Source organism: Aquila chrysaetos, chromosome 11 (assembly GCF_900496995.4).
Source record: "Aquila chrysaetos chrysaetos chromosome 11, bAquChr1.4, whole genome shotgun sequence".
NCBI lineage: Eukaryota > Metazoa > Chordata > Aves > Accipitriformes > Accipitridae > Aquila > Aquila chrysaetos.
The window spans coordinates 31,695,203-31,707,300 of record NC_044014.1 but is presented as its reverse complement, the minus strand read 5'-3'; the positions used below and the strand labels follow the sequence as shown (position 1 = coordinate 31,707,300).

The 12,098-nt window shown below is 39.4% G+C and overlaps 1 long non-coding RNA gene across 1 annotated transcript in view; it reads right to left on the bottom strand.

The window, feature by feature from the left end:
• The window catches only part of LOC121233673, an 83,514-nt gene that overhangs the window by 11,754 nt on the left and 59,662 nt on the right, over positions 1–12,098 (bottom strand). Inside the window, exon 3 of the long non-coding RNA XR_005933610.1 lies at positions 9,600–9,758. This is a non-coding gene — a long non-coding RNA (uncharacterized LOC121233673). The remainder of the gene's footprint in view (positions 1–9,599; positions 9,759–12,098) is intronic.

Sequence of the window (12,098 nt, the reverse complement as noted above, 5' to 3'; positions counted from 1 at the left end):
TTTGGCCAGTTCTTTCCCTCCAGCTGCTATTTTAAAGAATATCCAAAAGTGCCTTGCAGAACATGCTACACGTATACTTTTCCCATATCAGGGATCTTTATGTATCCAACATAGGGACATCCAAGAGCACAAGGTGGTGCAGATTCTTGACTGTTATCCCCATCTATTTTTTTTTATTTTGAGTGTGCCTATACCATGTGCTTTTGTGCTGTGCAGAGAAGCTAGTAGTAGCAAAAGAAGTTACAGAACAAAGTTACAGACCAAAGTTAGCACAGCACTATGATTAGAATAGTTAACATTACTGAAAAGCAATGCTCAGCAGGAGTAATTAGTTGGGAAGAAGTGTACCGATGTCTCCATTCTGCTTCCACGATCCCAACTAGCATCTCTGCATGGTGCTCATTGTATGGTGTTGACATGCCTTCTGTTCTCTCCCTGATCTGTACTGCTGCTCTGTTGATAAAATGAGCGGAAACATGAACAGCCTCATGTCTATTTGATCTGACAGCTTGTTAAAGTCCAACTTATGGAGAGTAAAAGAGAAGCTGAAAATCACTTAAATATCATTCACTTCGGGAACTTGAAGAGAAACCACGGTGAAGTTAAATGCGACAGAAGGAATGTTTGGGGATGTAATTCAAGCTTGTGTGATCAAATTGCAATTTTGAAAGAGATGCTTTCTTTTTAACTTTTTACCTTGGCAAGTCTGGCATGAAAAGGCGAAAGAATATCTATGTAGATACTAGTTAACCAGCTACTCTCAGGGGAAACAAGAGTGCTTTCAAACTGTCAGAGCCTTGAGCAAACTAACAGGCCTTAATTGTCCTAACCAGCCTCACCTGTTGCCTCCACCCACGCCTTCTGCCCTTGAGCTCTATTTAGCTCAACCCTGGATACTCCCTTCCTGTTTGAGTTTATCTGCAGATGTGTTGCTGGTCTGCAGCTCCAGCCCTGCTATGTCTGTGTCTTTTTGGTCTTGGCTCTGGCTTCTTAGTTTGACTCTGGACCTGCTCCCTGAGATGTCTTGCCCTTATTACACTTAGTAGGTCTGATTCTGATATGGTTTCTCAGTTTGACTTCAGATATGTCTTGTCATCTTTAGGGGCATGCATGAGGATATGGACTCCCAGTTGCTGTCCCTCAGCCTGTCCTGCTTGCTTTTCTCAGGTATAGTGGGGCTGGGCCGTGGCTGCTGGAGGTCCCTGTTCTCCTGGCTGTGCTGCTGTGTGTCTGGTTTCCAGTCCCTTGGGGAGCTGCTGGCCCTTGCTGTTTTCTGGCACAAAGCTTTTTGCATCAGTTTCACTTGCTGAAAATCATACTTTGAGTTAAGTACTTCTCCTGTTCTCTTACAGTTGTAAATGAATGGCACTAATTTGATAAGACTTTTATGAATGGGCTTAATTCAATAATAATTCCACTGGTGATTCATGCCTAAAAGTGTTCTACGTGGAAAGAGCTTGATGCTGTGAAATTGCTTATCACCTCCAGTATTTTTCTAGGGGCCTCTGAAGACTAATACAGACTATTGCAGTCAGTTTTGTTAAAAATAACTGAATTTTCATTTAAAGCCTCCAGACACACTGGAGAGAAGAGATGCTATCCAGAGGGACCTTGACAGGCTTGAGAGGTGGGCCTGAGCAAACCTCGTCAAGTGCAGCAAGGCCAAGTGCAAGGTCCTGCACATGGGTTGGGGCAATCCCAAGCACAAATACAGGCTGCGCAATGAGTGGATTGAGAGCAGCTCTGCAGAGAAGGACTTGGGGGTATTAGTGGATGAAAAACTGAATATGAGCTGGCAATGTGCGCTTGCAGCCCAGAAAGCCAACTATATCCTGGGCTGCATCCAAAGCAGTGTGACCAGCAGGTCGAGGGAGGTGATTCTTCCCCTCTACTCTGCTCTCATGAGCCCCCACCTGGAGTACTGCCTTCAGCTCTGGGGCCCCCAACATAAGGAGGACATGGACCTGCTGGAGCGGGTCCAGAGGAGGGCCACAAAGATGGTCAGAGGGCTGCAGCACCTCTCCTATGCAGACAGGCTGAGAGAGTTGGGCTTGCTCGGCCTGGAGAAGAGGCTCTGGGGAGACCTTATAGCAGCCTCCCAGTACCTAAAGGGGGCCTACAAGAAAGCTGGTGAGGGACTTTTTACAAGGGCATATAGTGATGGGACAAGGGGTAATGGCTTCAAACTGAAAGAGGGTAGATTTAAATTAGATGCAAGGCAGAAGTTCTTCACTGTGAGGGTGGTGAGGCACTGGAACAGGTTGCCCAGAGAGGTTGTGGATGCCCCCTCCCTGGAAGCGTTCAAGGCCAGGTTGGATGGGGCTTTGAGCAACCTGGTCTAGTGGAAGGTGTCCCTGCCCATGGCAGGGGGGTTGGAACTAGATGATCTTTAAGATCGCTTCCAACGAAAAACGTTCTATGATTCTATATGCAATTCTGTTAATATGTTAGCAAAGCATTCCTCTCTTTATATTTATGAAGCTCTTATTCACATTAGAAATCACTGTTGTATAAACTGCACTTGAATCTTATATGAAACTCAAAGTGGTGTTAATCCTTTTCCTACATGTAAAATATTAATTCTTTAATAACTTAAAGCAAGGGTATCCACTATTAAGTGATGAGTAAACAAACAATTTCATCCACTCTGTTATATGCACCACAGTAATATCTTCAGCATGCCCTGTGATCCTTAGGCTTTCAAAGACTGAAAGAAGCAAGCTCTCCCCCAGTTAGTCACTGGCCCTGAGTTTCAGGGTTCAGATGAAGGTGATGGGGCTCACTAAGTATGTACAAGTCTTCTCAAGTTGTAATCTTAAGTGACAAATATGGAGCAGGAACCACCGATATATGTTATCCTGTGTTGATTTATTAAATCCAAAAATTGCTTCTGGCAAATGCAACTGAGAATTACAACTACTAAGTCAGAGCCCTTGCAATAAAGCCCTGTTTAGGAAAGGCTATTCATGTTCAAACTTAACTTTTCATGAATTGGTCTCTCTTGTTATAGCTCTAGTCTTGTGACAGTGCCCCAGGATCCCTGACAGACTAACTGGCACTCTCTTTGCTAATTAAAATTCACCATTTAAATTGGACAATACTCTAGTATGTTAGGAGAAGGAACAGAAACAAGTATTGATGCTTACTATGGATTACAGCAATGGTTCTCAGCTGTTCTCTGCTGAACCAAACTGTCCATAAAGGTGTCATGAATATTGCTGCAACTCCCAACTGAGGGACTTCCTTAAAGGGTGAGCGATTATGAGATGGTGCTCCTCACCGGTGGTTTATGTTTCAGATATTTTTTATGTCCCAGCTCTCCTGATCAGTACTGTCAGAATATTCAATCTTTTCTCCAACAATTAAGAAATTATTTTGCTGCTATTTTTTCCTCTTGGTATAATCAAACTGACAAGCTGGCTAGGAAAAACATATGTGATCATATGATAGTGCTTCATAATAGCTGAACCATTTCCAGCCTCACTAGAGCTTGAAGAAGTAACAGAAACAGTACGTGCTTCTCTTAAAATTAAATTTCCTAGACATCTACTTAGTCATTAATCAGAATCTAACAGATAATATAATCTAATTGTATTAATGAATGGTAGGTAAGTCATGGTGTAACTTGCTTTTCAAGCACTGAGAATTGCTCAGTCCAAGTGATAGTAGGGGAATAAAGAGGTATATGACTGAGATTATATCAAACATTACTTCCAAAGTAGAACCAAGGGAGAGAAGTTTGAGAAACATGGACCTCCACATGGGTTCCATTATGGGAAAAGACAGGTCCAATAGGAGAACATTACTTTTCTATAGATACAGAAGGTTCTTGTATGTCTTTCATCACAGCTGATAACAAAGAAAGGAGAGAGGTGACTGCAGAGGATGAGATCCAGAACAAAAGAACAAGTGGGCAAGAAGACTTTCTAAAGACTTGGGCTTCTTGCTAAAATACTTTTTGCTGTACTATATCAGCAAGTCTTTCTTAGTTGGAGCTATCACTCCACTTAAAGATATTTTCTATAATGTAACAAATGTAGATTAGATATCCTGCTGCAGAAGAGATGGAGACAAAGCACTGTAGTTTTGTCATGTGATAAAATAGGTTATAAGTAAAGGTATTGTACCTCGTCAATGCTTTCAAATTAAAAATGAATAGCTATTCAAATGAAACTGTATTCAAAGAAATAAAAATTTGCTCTCTTATTTCATGCAGAACAAGCTATCCCCCACCCCTTCCTTGTAAGATATTGCTTACTTGAAAACAGTTCCTTGATTGTGAAACAGATATGAAACTTTAACAGCTGCCTCTGGCTGAGCCCTGTGTCTTATCTCAGAAACTAGTTAATCTTGCTGTGATTGCATTTGCTTGAACAATGTAATCAAATGAAGAAACAAAGCCCAGTTTCATTGTTTAGTGTTCAATAGACTGTAAAACAGATTCTGTAGTAGTTCATTAAGTAACACCAAAGCTCCCCTTAACCTAATGCTATTTGTTAGAAGAAAATACCTCCATTCTCCTTATGTAGCTTCTAAAACCAGAATGATACTATTTTAGAACTAATTTACAAATAACCAGGTCAAGATCTCTTTAACAGAACAGCTATATCTATGAAATAGCTTCCATATAGTTATATTCTCTAGCACTGGGCATGGACCTTTTTTAAACTGTTGGTTGTTTTTCAGAGTAAGCGTAGGCTTTTTCAAATGATTGTAATTCAACTAGTGCATTATATGCAGCAACATGCAGCAATATGCCTTTACTCTGTGGGGGAAAACCATGTTTCCTTGTTTTCATCTTATCATTAAGTAACATCATTGTCTACAATGGAGGCTTCCTTCATTACCTAACAAAAAGTCCCTAAGTTTGTGCTAAACATTGCAGTGAAAGCTTTTTAAAGGTCTTGTTACAAAGTCTCTGTACTTGCTAGCTTGCTAGGTGTACAAAGAGCTTTTAAACACAAAATTAAGAGTGGGAGTGGCAGATATGAAACTGAAGTATTCCAAGCAATGACTGCTAATGTTGTCCCTCAAACGGGGTTCATTTACCCAGTGTGCAAGCCAATAACACACAGAGTCAAGGTATTTTCAAATTAATTTCATTGATGTGCATGAATGGGTGCCTGTCTCAAGATAGTACACCCTTGTCTCAAAAATTCTCACATTTGTACACTCAACTAATAAATATTCATTGTTATTTTCCTTAATGATTGGCTCTTTCTTCTTTGCCCCTCATGTAAATTAGTGTGCAGACTCTGTCATCTTCCTTCATTGTCGTCTTCCTTCATTGTCTTCTTCTGAGTAGGTGGTATCATTTGAGTAGGTGGTCAATGAGTCGGTGGTTGCAATCTACCCCTGTAGGAATTACCTTTCACCTACCTCTTCCCTAATCTTGGCAGTTCCAAGCAGTTCTTCAAGGTTTATTGACCAACCTTTTCTGACATAAAGACCCATTGTCCCGTAGTTAGTTCCAAAACCCTAAATCATGTCTAGTTATAGTTTCCCTGTTTTAAATATTAACTGATGGGCGCTGTACACAGGACTTTAGCAGCTCCCTGGTTATTTCAATCATTATACTTATTAATTGATAATGTTAAGAGTCCCAGAGATTAGTTTGCTGCAGATATGGTCCACCACTTCCCTGTTAAGAAAAATAGCTTGCTTTTATGCTTTTCCAATTTCCTACAAAGCTAAGTATTTATTCTTCCACAGAGACTGAAAGATATCAAAATGAAGAAAGGATAAGTAAGAAAAAGGAATGAATGAGAGATACCACTTGGGAAAAAGGAAGAAAGAAATGAAGGGTGGGAGGAAAATGGAAGAAGAGTAAGTTGGGTGGGGGTGAAAAAGAACTGAATAAGGTGAAAAAGGTGAGAAAAGAAATCATCATAAGACAATTTTTATAGTGCAACAAGAACAGCATAAGTTGGGTAGATGAACTGTTGCTTGAACTCTCAAGCTTTCACAGAAAACTACTTAAATAATTCTGAGCGTAATTATTTGAGGCCATCCTACTGTTAATTTCTTCCAGTTATACTCACAATTTCTTTTCAACAGGACTCCAAACCTTAGGATGACACCGAACTGGTAGATTGGTATGTACAATACTATACAGAGGGATTCTTCTCTTCATATACTAAGTCCTGAAAGAACACAACCTCCCTCCAATGCCTGCCATTGTGGGATTTAACACATGTGTGTTCAGGGATGGCTGCAGATCTTATGACTGAGAACTCACCTGACAGTTTTTGCTTTTACCACAGTATGCTTTAGTCCAGTTCAGTGGACTATAGCCAGACCTCTAGGGTTTGAGTGCTGTAAATTATTCACTTGTTTAGCAAGGATCTATGTTAGTGAAACGGACATATCAATATTTACTTTCCTAACCAACAAAGGGGTTGTTAAAGATAACTGTGCCTTAACCACACACATAAACACCATTAAAATCAATATGACTTAGCATATGCTTTAGTTTTAGTTACCATAAGCTTCATATCCTTATGAGGTTTGACAGAGGTTAAGTGATACCAGTTATATTATCACACTGGTTCCTATAGACCTTCTGCAATCTTATTTTATACTTTTTTATCTATAAACACTTCTGGAAACTTGCCCAGTTTTCAGAAACCAGTTTTATTAATAGAATTTGCTTTAGAAGTGAATTTAACCTCATTTGTTATTTCCAGTTAGAGCTCACACTCAGTTTTTAACCTGTGTCCTAGTTTCAGCTGGGATAGAGTTAACTGTCTTCCTAGTAGCTGGTACAGTGCTATGTTTTGAGTTCAGTATGTGAAGAATGTTGATAACACTGATGTTTTCAGTTGTTGCTAGTAGTGTTTAGACTAATGTCAAGGATTTTTCAGCTTCTCATGCCCAGCCAGCGAGAAAGCTGGAGGGGCACAAGAAGTTGGCACAGGACACAGCCAGGGCACCTGACCCAAACTGGCCAACAGATCATTTGTACAATCATTTGTACATTCCAATCCTTTCATTATTGCTGTTGTCATTTTATTAGTGTTATCATTATCATTATTTGTTTCTTCTTATCTGTTCTATTAAACTGTTCTTATCTCAACCCGTGGGTTTTGCTTCTTTTTCCCGATTTTCTCCCCCATCCCACTGGGTGGGGGGGGGGAGTGAGTGAGTGGCTGCGTGGTGCTTAGTTGCCGGCTGGGGTTAAACCACGACAACCTGCCTTTCAAGGAAATGGCAACTTCTAGGCACAAACAGAAAGAAAAGAAAGGGACCAAAGGGATAAAACAAAGGAAAGCAAACTAATAGTGGGACCTGAAGTTACTAGATCTCCTTTAGGGTGAGGAGGAAAATAATATGATCAGCATTTGTGTTAATTTTTGGAGGTCTCCAATGTCTGCAGGTTGCTTGTAAAAATATTTCATGAAGAATTTCTCAATTTTTTTTTTTTTTTTTTCAGAAAACTGTCTTAGAAGTTTTTCCCCCTTCATGGGTGGTGGGGAATGAGAAAGATACCCCCTCCCATTCTATTTCTATGCTACTCGTTAATAGGGATATCTGTCTTTTGGTGAGCAGAGCCTGGAAGTGATCTTTTTCATCTGCCTTGGACATTCAAAGGCCATTCTTTTTTAAGTATAGCTGCTCTTCCAGAGGAGTCCCTTCTTTGAACAGATGATTGCTGTGACAGACTTGCTTTACAAATTTGTAATCCTCTCACATAAATGTTATGTCATTAGCGAGATCAACGTATTTGGTGTCAATAGGTATTCCTTATAAAATACATTTGATTTGATGACTTAGTCATATCACAACCCTTGCAGCTTTTTCCCCTCTGTCTAAAGAATAAGAAAAAAAACTGTAACAAAACAGTCCTGTAATGGAACAGCCTTTTATTGTCTAGATACAATAGATAAAATTATTTGGCTTTCTATCTAGCTAAAGGGAAAGGTAGCAAGATGGCATAGTCACTGCCATTAACTTCTGGTGCTAGTTAGAACTTTACTAAAAAATTTCTAAACAGTTGTCCCTTAGCAAAAGACAGTTGAACTAAATATTTTCCCAGTAATTTTACTGATGTAATCCTGAAAAACCCCTGAATATCTGCATTTTTTCACAACATTTTTGAAATAAACGTATTTTTAGTTTAGACGCTTCATGCAAAAATATTGAAAGGCACCTGTCAAGAGACATATTTTGACATTTCTTTTCATGCAAAAAATCAGAATTTATGCTTTTCATATCACTTGAAGATATAGTATCAGTTTTTGCACAGGCAAGATTATTCATTCTCTGACTAGCTCTAATGTTAATGTTCATGCAGATTACTTTTAGGAAGTAAGCTTCCTACACACCACTAATGACTTTTCAGATCCATTAGTCTGTTATGTATTACTGATTTCAAGCATTACTGATTAATGCTGTAAGTAGATTTATTTCTGCTCCTAGAGATAAAGGACTGGCACCTCTTGTTACTGCTGTTAGATTAATGGTATGTTACTGCTTGCTTTAGTCAGTTCCTTGCTATGTCTCATTCCCTTCCTCTGCTCTTGTCTGCTCCCTGTGCCACTATACTGTTCTCCCCTTTACTATGTTTTTCTAATACTTGGTTAAATGTTAGGTGCTTTCCATCCACCTTCTGTGTAAGTACTTCGTACAGTACGAGGTAGTACAAAAATGGAAAACTCATGCATGTGCAGCAGTGTTTTTTCAAAGCTAACAGGGTGGTGTTTCATGTTCATCGCTCCTTCCAGAGCCTGACTGCCGTTGGCCACAAGCTACTACATCCCTGGCTGCTACTGCTCTCCAGGGACCACAGTCTGCTGCTGGCACTGTGGAGGCTCCTCAGTCACTGCAACAGCTCCACATCCCACCACTTTTAGGTTCCAGATTCTTTGCAGTGCCCAGGTATGTGGGTTTACCCAGTAGTGGATTTCTCACATTTCATTCAGGGCAGTATGGTGCAGTCTGGCTTTGTGACCAAGCTCCATACAACCAGATCCAGCTCTTCAGTCTCTTGAATTCAAAGGCTACAAACTCAAGCTCCTTTTATCTTTTTAACTAATAACTTACACATTATACATGTTCCTCTAGCTATCAACTCCTATTCTGCACTTTTCAATTACTTTGTGTTGAATACATATGCTTCAGTCATCAGCACCTCTGTTCAGTACAGATTATTTATCTTTGGTTATTTTCTGCATGCTATTCTACAGGTGTCTGATAGCTTATGCCTTTGGTAGACTACACACATTTTGCTCATTAATATAATATTTAACTCATCACCTGCACTTTTGAGTCCCTCACTATTTTTGTTGCACAGCTGTAATAACTAGACTTCATATTACACTGCCAGCACTGATAATCTACACCATATTTCAAGGACAGTTTTTTTAAGTACTTAAATGGTATTTTGGGGAAATCTTACTCAATACCAGGTTATCAAATGTCTGTAAGATTTAGTCACCAAAGTTAATTCTCAAAAATGAGAATGTGCCACCTCCATCAGCTGTGGGACAGAGCAATACAAAGATCATATGCCTATGTAAATCAAGGCTTGGGACTTTCATATAAAAGATAGGGCAGGTGGTTGTAAAAGAAGAGTTATAGAATAGAAGTTTTAAATGTACCTGGTTTCGCATGTCTGGGTGGTGTTTTTCTGTTAGACCTTGTCACCTAATAGCCATTATTTTTCTGCGAGGAGACCGAGAGCCAAGCACTCTGTATGAAGTGGAGCAGAAAGTTCCTCAGATGGGGACAGGCTGTTAAAAAGGTTTTCTTGGTAATGACTGTGAAGGAAGAAGATTGAAATTAATTTAAACCAACTGAGTAGTATCTATCTTTTGGTAAATAAATCAGTCAGTGTAAAGTTGTATCCTGAATTTAAAAAGTGTCAGTCTCCTGCCTCATACAATGCTAATTAATTCTTTCCTTAGCACTAATACCTTTTCTTTTCACTCATCACCTAATAGTACATTACATAACAGAAGGGGGAGAGTGGTTATTATCTGATTTCTGTTAGCATTAGCTTTTTCCCCTTGTTGGTTATCTCCCCAGCTTCTGGACCTTACAAGAGGTTTCAGAATACACAGGAGGACATTTAGGCACCGTGTAGCCATATAAGTGTCAACCCATGAGAGATTGTCATCTAAAACTACTTTGTCTCTTTAAGTATACAAGCTACTTAGTACGTAATGTCAGAGATGTATGGTTGCAAAGCAATGTATTTCTAGGTGTATGGTTAGAAATAAAACTGTCACTTACCCAAGAAATTTTGGACCTCAGGACTCCAACAGAATCTTAAAATACTACAAGGACTTTCCTTTAAGAATATTTTTTTCCTTCTTTCTGGCTTTTCTTTGCCTACTCTAAACCAAGAATTTGGGGATAAGCAGTGCAAAGTGTTTTGAACTCCATCCCCCAGACCTATGAGAACAAGCCTTTGATTTCGAGGTAAATACAGTTGCTATTAATTTATATTAATATGAATACATAAGCAATATTAACTTGGAATATATCTATTTGCTCCCAGGTAAATAACAATAAAAATGTATGCCCTAAGCTTTACAATTTCTAGCTGCCAACTTACTAGCAAACCAAAGGGAATAGTCAAAAGATACTATTTCTTTCTATCACTCTCTTAGCAACCACAAAGAAAATGCCACTTGAAATATCATTTCTGATTTTCTCCCTGTCTCATTGTAGTCCTCCCTGGTCAAGCAGAAGGGTCTGTATTATGGCCAGAATACAAAGATCCATTCTTATTCAAATCTGGTTTGTCCTCTTTTATGACAAGACAGAGTGTCACCATAAATGAAAGTCAGACCTGTCGGGCAAATTCAAATTTCAAATGTTGGGCTGTGGTGCTCTCTTGAAGAGCCCATGGTGAACTGTCCTTTTCCACAGCAGGAAAGCTGTACCCCAGTACCTCTGCTGATCTCTGGGAAACTCAAATATGAAATTGTCCTCCCCGTCTCCTACTAAAGACAGTCTGATTATGACCATGAATGGGAGATATAAAGATAAAGTTTAAAATCAGGAGTACCTCTGGCAATTTAAGGGCTTCTATGACCAATGATCTGTTTATTGCACATTTGTTTACTAATAACATGCACCATGTCAGAACTGCACTGCCAGTTACAACACAGGTCATTCTGTCCCTCCCTAATATCTAGCCCGGCTTAACCCCTGCAAGTTAATCATCAACCTCATTCTTTAGCTCCAGCAGTAGAAGCTCCTGTTTTTAGACTCCGTAACACTGCATTCCTATAGATAAACAAACAACTGAAGTAAGTCATCGCAGAAACATGAAAACAGAGGAATGAAAAAAGCAAGGAACTTTTTCAAATGACACAATGCAATGACTCTGTATTTGCATTAATCCTGTTATTTACTGTAACTGTTTGGAAATTATTTCACTAGCTCCAGCACAGCTGATTTTTACTAGTTTTTCTTGCAGACATGAAGATTTTTTAAGATTACTTTAGGAACAGATGCAGTAATTTTCCTGCATTATCTATCACTACAGTGATAAGTTCCCTACAATTTATTTTTGCTGGCGCTGTCCCATCATGAAGACTTTGAGGTCTTTAGGTATTTAAGGAGGGATTTGGTTTTTAATGTAGCATTCTAATACACTGTTTCCTACAAAGGAATCTCTTTCAATACACAGAGCACAGCCTCCTGCATGGTTTGAATGTACAACATTTAAGTAATAGAGGCTACTGTTGAAGTGGTATGTGAAGTAGTCCAAATAAAAGACTAATTTGAAGTCCTGTTTCTTGGGTCCACTAGTACTAGTGAACAGAAAAAGCAAAGATGTTAAAAAAAAAGCCAGACCCCAGCATAATGGAAATTTTTCCTATATGTGCTGTATTTCTCCCATAGCTATATCCTGAGGGTGGATTCAACTCAGCTAACCTTAGCGAGAGTTTTACACCTTGTTTCTGCTAGTCGGCTATGCTCTCTCTGTAGTACGGAGACAGGCAGCCCTAGAGGGTGGCTTGTTCTGGCTAATCTTAGACTATCTCAGAATGGGATGAGTCACTTGATGGAGGTGTTTAAAGAGGGCACACAGCTAGTTCAGAAGAGACTAAGTTTTCAATGGCTGAGGCTGTTTAAGATGAATT